At 37.4% G+C, this 9074-nt stretch overlaps 1 pseudogene; it reads right to left on the bottom strand.

Annotated features, from left to right (window-relative positions):
• Positions 1 to 5161: 5161 nt before the first annotated feature.
• Positions 5162 to 9074, bottom strand: part of LOC102816308 — a 58110-nt pseudogene continuing 54197 nt past the window's right edge.

Genomic DNA, 9074 nt, shown 5'->3' with positions numbered 1-9074 from the left:
TTGAAAAGAAGTTTGCATTTTGCCTGAGGCCAATACTTTTCTAATGTCTTCTTAATACCTTTGGAAGTTACATCAATATAAAAACAAATAAACTGATAATGTTATTCTAAACACTGAGGTCTCATTTCCAGCTAGATTTTTTCTGGCAAATTCATTCAATCTAAGTTTCTTCCCTGGGTTTATCTTGGTAAATTGGCCACACCTACCAATACTGAGTCCAAATCTCGTCTCTGCAAAAGCTTTATAAACGCCCTCAGAAGAATTGCCTCTGTGCTCAACTTGCACATTCTTGTAGCATTACCATCATCACCTGTGATAATTCTTCATATACCCACCTCATCACCCAGTTCCATGGTTTTCAGGAAGACAATGCATCAGTATTGCTTGAAGAGCTCTTTAAATACTTTCTCCCATCTGGAACTGGACGTAAATTATGTACCGTACAGAACAAGTTCCAGTTTTGGGGAGGATTCAGCCTGTCGGACAGTTTCTTAGAACCTATCGAAAATCAAGACACCATTTTGCACCATGCTTTTACAGTAAATCCTCCTTTCTTCTCTCTTCTCTACCTATTTTTTGGTCTGACTCTACACCTTAGGAGACCATGAATGTTTCTACACAAATAATGGATAAATTTATACCTGGAGATCTTACATAGTCACACTGATGCTTTCTAGGGTCTTGGTTGGGCTTTTTAGGAACTCTTTGCTAAGAGAAGGCATCCTACAAAGAAATCAGAATAGACAATGAAGGTAGTTTTATTGAAAATATGCTAGACAGTTTGTTAAGCACTTTATAATAATTTTAATTCTCCCATAAACTCCATGAAATGCCTATTAGTACCCTTACCTGACAGAATTAGCCTCAGAGAAATTAAACATTTCTTTGAGATTGTACATTAGTAAGTGATAAAATAGGGAAAAGCTCAAAGGTCATGTAACTTTCCTCAGATTCTATAAAAATTTTGTTCCCCTATTTTGCTACCAAAAACCTTCTTACTCAGTAAGACTTTTTTTTTTTTTTACTGTTTTTCAAAGTGATTAATCCTAAAAGGATTTAATTCAAAGAGATGTTGAGGGTATCATTATAGCAAATAAAGAAATAGAGAGCTTATTTATTTAATTTGAGAATTTAATTTCACCAACATGAAATTATCCTCAATAATCTATGTGTTCCTTATTTGGTGATTGAACTCTGACTTTTATACAACATAATATTCACTCCTTCAGTGTATTAATGTAGATAACAGTATAAGGAATGGGCTCTTTAGCTCTGTCCTCCCTCTGTTGTTTTTCTGCTTGTGGAATGCATATTGGAGATTTTGATGGGATTAACTCTTTGGGGATTTGTTGTTAAAGTAAGTGTTTATAGGGCGATTAAGTTCAATGGCTTCAAGGTAGGTTTTCCATACAGAAAATATTCAGGTTAAGGAAGAGGTCTAGTTTCTCAAGGTAAATATTTGATCTCCAATGTGATGCCATAATAATCCAAATCTTGTTCTATGGCTAAACATTTGATTGCAAATCAAATTCTCTTTCCTGGTCCCTGGCTGGGTACACACATAAAATGTGGAGATTTTTCCTTCTCACTTTCCTAGTCTATTAATTTTGACATCTGTGTGCACTTTGTAAGACAAACTTAGAAATAAAATAAGGAAGAAATTGGTATAATTGTTGAAAATAAATGCCTATTTATTACAACTTTCTTGTTGATGATGTGAAATGGCATGAAACAAAAATCCCTATACTTATATCAACTATAATTTGATTAATCATGGTTTTTAGGGCCAGGAGATGGTGTCCTGGTGTGGCACTATAGAATAAGCACTGGAGTGTTAAGGTAGGTGTGAACTGCAAGGACAGTGGTTAAAACTCACTAGCCAGGGTTGTTGTTGTTGTTGTTAAATGCCATTGAGCTGGTTCCAATCCATAAGCACCCTGTTAGGGTTTCCAAGGAGTGGTTGGTAAGTTTGAACCGCCATCCTTGCAGCTCAAATGAGTTTGCTGTGCAGTACATTAACCCAGTGCTGCCTTTTAATAATGCCTCTTAGCTAATTGAAAAGCATTACAACTAACATGAAGGTAATGCTCATGACTAAAAAGTACTTTGTTTTGAATAATCTAATAAAACTTGCAAAATGGAACTTAACAGGAATGGAATTGTTTACATGAATTAAAATCCCTGTATACATCTATTTGCATTTCAATGAGTAATTTCTGAATTTTGGTTCTCTACCCATAGGGTAGGGAAAATGAAATGGAGAAAATAAAAGTCTCTAAAATATAGTGAGTTCTAAAAATGTGTATCATGAATTGAAAATTAATCATTTTAATGAGAAATATAATTAAATCACCTGAAAATATTTATTCCTGTTTTGTTTTAATCACTTAGGGAATCATAGAGCTTGGCAGTTTTCCATTTACAGACTAACATTTGGTAAGCTTGAGTTTAAAGAGGTATAGTTGGTCAATAGCCTAGAAAACCCACAGAAACCTGGATACAGAATACACATAAGAGATGTCCATGTCCACAGCACATGATACACCAAGGCTTGACAAAAGAGAGAAGAGACAACTGAGAGTGAGAAGCAATGGAGAGAACATGTGGAAACCATTGAAAAATATCATTAATACCTCATGCAAGTAAATTTTTGCTGAAGATAATTAAAATAATGGTTGCAACTATACATCGATAGGGAATTGCCAGAAATTCAAGCCAGATTCAGATGAGGATATGAAAACAGATATTATCAGAGAGATGTTTATTTGTGCTTTATGGACTATGCAAAAGCTTTTGACTGCATAGATTATGACAAATGCTGAATAACTTTACAAAGAATGGGTATTCCAGAACATTTCATTGTGCTTATGAGGAACCTGTAATAGACCAAAAGGCAGTTGTTAACAACAGAACAAGGTAAATGGTGTGCCAGGATTGTATCTTCTCACCATAATTATTCAATCTTTATGCTAAGCATATAACCCTAAAAGCTGAATTATATGAAGAAGAACATGGCATCAGAATTGAAGGAAGACTCATCGATGATCTGAGATATGCAGATGGTACAATCTTGCTTGCTGAAAGCAAAGAGAACTTAGATACTTACTGATGAAGATCCAAGCCTACAGCCTTCAGTATGGAATGCAACTCAATGTAAAAGAAAAAAATATCCTCACTACTGTGCCCATATATAATATCATATTTATCAAAATGAAGAAAGGTTGAAGTTTTCAAAGACTTAATTTTGCTGGGATCTACCATCAACATTCATGGAAGCAGCGGTCTACAAATCAGGGGATGTATTGCATTAAGCAAATCTGCATGAAAAGTGCTCTTTAAAGTATTGAAGAGAAAATATATCAGTTTGAGGACTAAGGTATGCCTGACCCAAATCACTAATGCAACAACTTGACTGGTTAACTCAAATCTCCAATTTCATCTCAATAGAATCTAGGTTTACTGATCATCTAATTCAGCTAACTTCTTGGAAAGTCTTGGAGCTACCTATATTGTTTTATAATTTTATTCCTGTTTAAATGGGTAAGAGATAATTCTAGCTAATTTACATCAAGAATCTTTTATGATCCAGCAACCTCTTTTTCTTTTCACCTCCCTTTTAGCTGACCTCCCTTTTTTTTGTTGTTAAATTGGCACAGCTTTCCATCAAGAGTCAGTGCCAGCATTTTATTCCTGTTGGAACAAATCAAAATCCATTTCTTTCTGTTGACCTTTCAGTGTTGACAAGAGTTGCCAGTTTCCTAGTGATCCATTTCTAAACTCAACAGTAAATCAATCTGGCATTACTGGTTTTTCCTTCTGCCTGACACCTTACACCAAAAGCTAATGTAGAACTTTGTTCTAAGGTTACAAAGATTAAAAATTTAAATCTCTTGGTAAAAAGAGAACAGAAGCAGAGAAGACAAGAGTCAGAAAGGATAGGTGAAAGTGCATCTGTTATGAGAACAAAAGACAAAAACAGATGTTATAGAAGAAGGGGACAGAAAATATAATGGAGGTGACTATTGTCTGGCCCCTGGAGCTCAAAAGATTCTCTGTACTTAACAATATCTCAGCTGCCAGTGGACCTTAAATTGTACCACTCAGGTATAATTTATTTTGATGAATTGCCATTCTCTCCAGGTGTCTTCTTTACAATGGATCTGTCAAGCACAAGTAATCCACCAGGTCATTAAGTTCTCTGTGGCACAGTGAGCCCAAGCTTCTCAATATAATTAGTGCTTGGGTTAGCATCCTTGTCTCTTATTCCAGTGACCTTCTTCTTTTGAATTTGCATTGATTTGTCATTCTGTGCTTTTAAATTACACCCTACCTTCGCCCTCCCTACCCCATCTGTCACTTTCCCTGTCTTTAATGTACCTTAGACTATCAGAAGAATGAAGAAATACACCTTTGAAGAAGTACAGCCAGAATGTTCCTTAGAAGTGACAATGAAGATACTTCTCACCACATGCACTGAACAAGTTATAAGGAGGGACCAATCCCTGGAAAAAGATATCATGCTTGGTAAAGCAGAGGCTCCACCGAAGAAGACCCTTAAGTAGCTGGATTAATGCAGTGACCAAAACAGTGGACTCAGGCATATTTATGGTTGTATGGATGGCACAGGACTGAGTGACATTTCATTCTGTTTTGAAGAGTTGCTATGGGTTAAATTTAGACAGTAACTACCAGCAACATAACCCATTGTCTTATTTTATATGATCTTGCACATAGATATTTATACAGATTCTGAAAAGGAAAAAAGAAGTGACATTAACAAGCATTCCTCCCACAGTATTCTCTATTCAGTTAGCCAACTCATTGCATGTAACTCAGACACCATACTCACAGTTATGGGTATTGTTGTTGTCGTGGTTAAGTGCTGTTGAGCTGGTTCCCACTCATACTGAAAATCTTGGTGGAAGCCTCATCTTTCTTCCAGGTAGGCTCAAACCACTGACCTTGCGGTTCACAGTCCAATACTTATCCTATCGAGCCTTCATGCTTTTATGGGACTTTCAGAACTGCTGACAAATGCCCCCAGGACACCCCACCCCACTATAAGCCTCACCCTAAAGGCATTCTAGCTACCTGGGTAAACAAACCTAGTTTCCCCAATTTAGTGCAAGCAAGCCACCTGCCCAAAGTCACTCAGTTTGACTTACTGCATGTGCTGGGCAGCCCCAGCTGGGGTGATCAGTCTCTTCCTCTGGTACTTAGTTCTGCTGATGCCTCTCTTCTGATGCTCCTCTGCTGCTTCTTTGGTGTCACAGCTTTCTGTCCCTGGGATGAGCAGGTATCTCTGAATCCCTGGGATATGCTCCACTCCTGGCTTTTCTTCTTTGATGGTAATGAGATGCCCCCTCATGCACCTGACATGACCCATTTTAAGCCCAGCAGCTTGATAACACTGACAAAACTCTTCTTTAGATTTACAAGTGTTTGCATTCACAGTCCTGTTAACATCATGCCCAAGTGAACTATATAATCTATCAATATCTTCCCTACCTTCTCTTACTGAGACCTTTCAGGAAAACATCATTTGGTAGGAGTTTACAAAGATTATGGCTAGAAGAGACATTATGTTATTCACTACACTGCAGATCCCCATTATCCATGGAGTCCTAATGGAGTTTTGCTCCCCTAAATGTGAAATTCCTAATTGAGGCATCCTTCTGATCTGTTTAGTTTAGTTTGTTTTGTTGTTTTTTCCCCTTGTTTCTGTATCTGAATCCCCTTCGCAGAATCAATGGAGAAGCATCTTCACGTTTGCATTAGTCTAATTTGCTTACAGCATATGGCCTCACAAAGAACAAGGGCAATTTAATAAAGTCTTATTCTAAAAGACTTATATGCTGTTATGTTCATTTCTTTTCGGTCATTGAGCCTGATAGTGGACACCCTAAGGTATTCTACATTTTATTCTTCTAGCTCTTCTGTCTCCCTAAACATCTTTCATTTATTTTTTTTAACTAAAGTTTTTATTGTGAGTTGAGTGATAGTTTACATGGGAGAACATCAGTTTTACACTATCATTCATTACACTCTCTTACGTGCATCATCATTCAACACTATTTACTTCTATTCACTCTGTTTGGTTTTGTTTCTTTTTTTTGGGGGGGTTGTACACAAAAACACTCAGAAATATATAATAATTTAAACAACCCAAAGGCACATCACCAATCCTACCTCCAGGATGCTGGCACCCAGCCCCTCTCTTTCCATGAGTCCAGAGTCCTCAGCTGCTTCCTCTTTCCATGTCCTTATAGCTGCCTCCATTTCTGGTGTTGCCGCTTCTCAGGATAGGGTCCCAAATTCCACCTGTGCTCTTCTCCCTTGATGATCCTAGGGCCCTCTGTTTCTGGACTGTAAGATTAACTACTCCTACATTTTCATTACAAAACTTCTACCTTTACAGTTGTGACAGTCAATATTAGTCATGACGACATTTATTCACTATTGAATCATAGAATCTTATCCCACATCTCTTTTCACCAGACCCATCTAGAGAAGATGAAAACTATTCAGTAGGACTCAACCTCACCCCCACCCACTCTTAAACTAAACTCCCTCTTGAAAACTTGTAAGCCAGTCACTTCATGCCTTTATCACCCCCTCATTTTAGGTAGCCAATGTATAAGTTGCCTGTGGCCATCTACCCTGCGTACAGAGGGGATAGCATTGATACTTGATGTGAAGACTCCTTCCCTCTCAGTTGGTATTTGGAGCTACTACATCCATAAGAATAGGTCAAGTTCATTAAATTGTAACAATTTACACTTGTTTCCTTTATAATTTTTTTCTTTTTTTTTTCATCTTCCTCTAGTCAAGTTCTGATTATCAAGTCATCAAATCTAGGTCAAATGGTTACTGCAGGTTTGGGTGTTCTTGTGCATCTCCCTCACTTCATATCAGCTGGATACTTCACTTGCAACACTGGCCCTCTGTGGCTATGTCCTTGTCGATGGGCTCAGAAGTCGCCAGGTGTCACCACACTTTGGACCTACCAGCCCTTCCTCATCTCTCTCTCATCTCCAGGACAACGGGAGTCAATGGACTATGGTTGAACTCATTCCATTTCTTAATTGCTCCCTCCACCCCTCTTCCACTCACCAGTAGACCAACGTGGTTACCAGCAAGCTTACATGTCTGCTCGTGTGTTCTCTTTGAGTTTCAGTCTTGGAGAGGGCTCCCTAGACATCTTAACTCTGTTTTCTTACTAGGTCACCCCCAGTCCATACATAGAACTGAGATACAATTTCATTTGGATATTTTGTTCAAGTATCTGATTATTTGTGTGTAGCATGTTTGTGCACAGATTGATATGCCCACTTAATAAATGTGGATTTCTAAGACTTCAATTCTATAGGTTTTATGATAGAAAAAGTAAGAAGTCCTTGGGGAATCTACTCAGACAACTCAGATCCCCACTATCTATGGAGTTGTTGTTGTTGTTAGATGTCATAAAGTCATTTCCTACTCACAGCAACCCTATGCACAACAGAATAAAATACTGCGTGATTCTGCTCCACAACACAATGGTTACTCTTGAGTTTATTGTTGCTGCGACTGTGCCAATCCATCTCCTTCAGAGTTTCCCTCTTTTGCACTGATCCTCCATTTTACCAAGCATGATGTCCTTTTCCAAGTACTGATCTGATCTGACAACATGTCCAAAATATGAGCCATGAAGTCTCACTATCTAACTTCTAAAGAGCATTCTGGCCCTACTTCTTCTAACATAGACTTGTTTGTTCTTCTGGCAGTCCATGGTACATTTAATATTCTTCTTTAGTAGCATAATTCAAAGGAATTAATTGTTATATTGTCTTCCTTATTCATCTTCCAACTTTCACATGCATGTGAGGCTATTGAAAAGACCAGGGCTCCAGCCAGGCACACCAAAGGCCTCACATTGACCATCTTTGCTTTGAAACACTTTAAAGAAGTTGTGTGCAGCAAATTGTCTTATTCAATACATCATTTGATTTCTTGAATGCTGCTTCTTTGAGAGTTGATAGTGAATCCAATAAAAATGAAGTTTTTAACAACTTTGAACTTCTACATTTATCATGATGTTAATTATTGGTCCAGTAGTGAAGATTTTTGTTTTCTTTACATTGAGGTGTAACTTTACATTGAAGTCTGTGATCTTTGACCTTCCTCAGTAATTATTTTAAATCCTCTTTGCTTTCATCAAGCAAGGCTGTATCATCTGCATACTACAGGTTGTTAGTGAATCTTCCTCCAGTTTTGATGCCATGATCTTCTTCATGAAATCCAGATTCTCAGATTATTTGCTCAGCATACAAATTGAATAAGTATGGTCAAAGAATACTAACACGGCACACACATTTTGCTGATTTAAAACAATTCAGTATCCCCTTGGTGTTTAAATGACTGACTCAGTTTATATATAGGTTCCTTATGAGCACCATTACATGTTCTGCAATACTTTTTCTTCACAGTGTTATACAAAGACTTCCATGATTCACACAGTCAAAAGCCATTGCTTCATCAACAAAACACAAGGAAACATCTTTCTGATATTCTATGTTATCATTCAAGATTCATCTGCAGTCAGCAATGATATCCTTCATTACACATTCTCACTGGAATCCAGCAGTTCTCTGTCAATATACTGTTGTAGCCATTTTAAAATTATGTTCAGCATGTTTTCATTTGTATGTCATATAAACGATACTGTTTGATGATTTCTGTATTCCATTTGGTCACCTCTCTTTGGAATGTCACGAATATGGATTTCTTCCAATCAGTTGGCCAGATAGCTGTCTTCCAAATTTCTTGGCATAGATGAGTGAGCATCTACTGTGTTGCATCTGTTGGTTGAAAGATTTCAATTTGTATTCCATCAGTTCTCAGAGCCTTGTTCTTTGTCAATGTCATCAGTGAATCTTGGACTGCTTCCTTTAATACTACTGGTCCTTGATCATATGCTACTTCTTGAAATGATTGAAAATCAACCATTAATTTTTGGTGCAGTGACTGTATATTCCTTCCACATTCTTTAGATGCTTTCTGAATTATTCAATATTTCACCCATTGTTGTTGTT

This window comes from Chrysochloris asiatica, unplaced genomic scaffold (assembly GCF_000296735.1).
Source record: "Chrysochloris asiatica unplaced genomic scaffold, ChrAsi1.0 scaffold00264, whole genome shotgun sequence".
NCBI classification, from domain to species: Eukaryota; Metazoa; Chordata; class Mammalia; order Afrosoricida; family Chrysochloridae; genus Chrysochloris; species Chrysochloris asiatica.
Note: the sequence above shows the minus strand (reverse complement) of the source record. Positions and strands in the feature narration are given on the sequence as shown.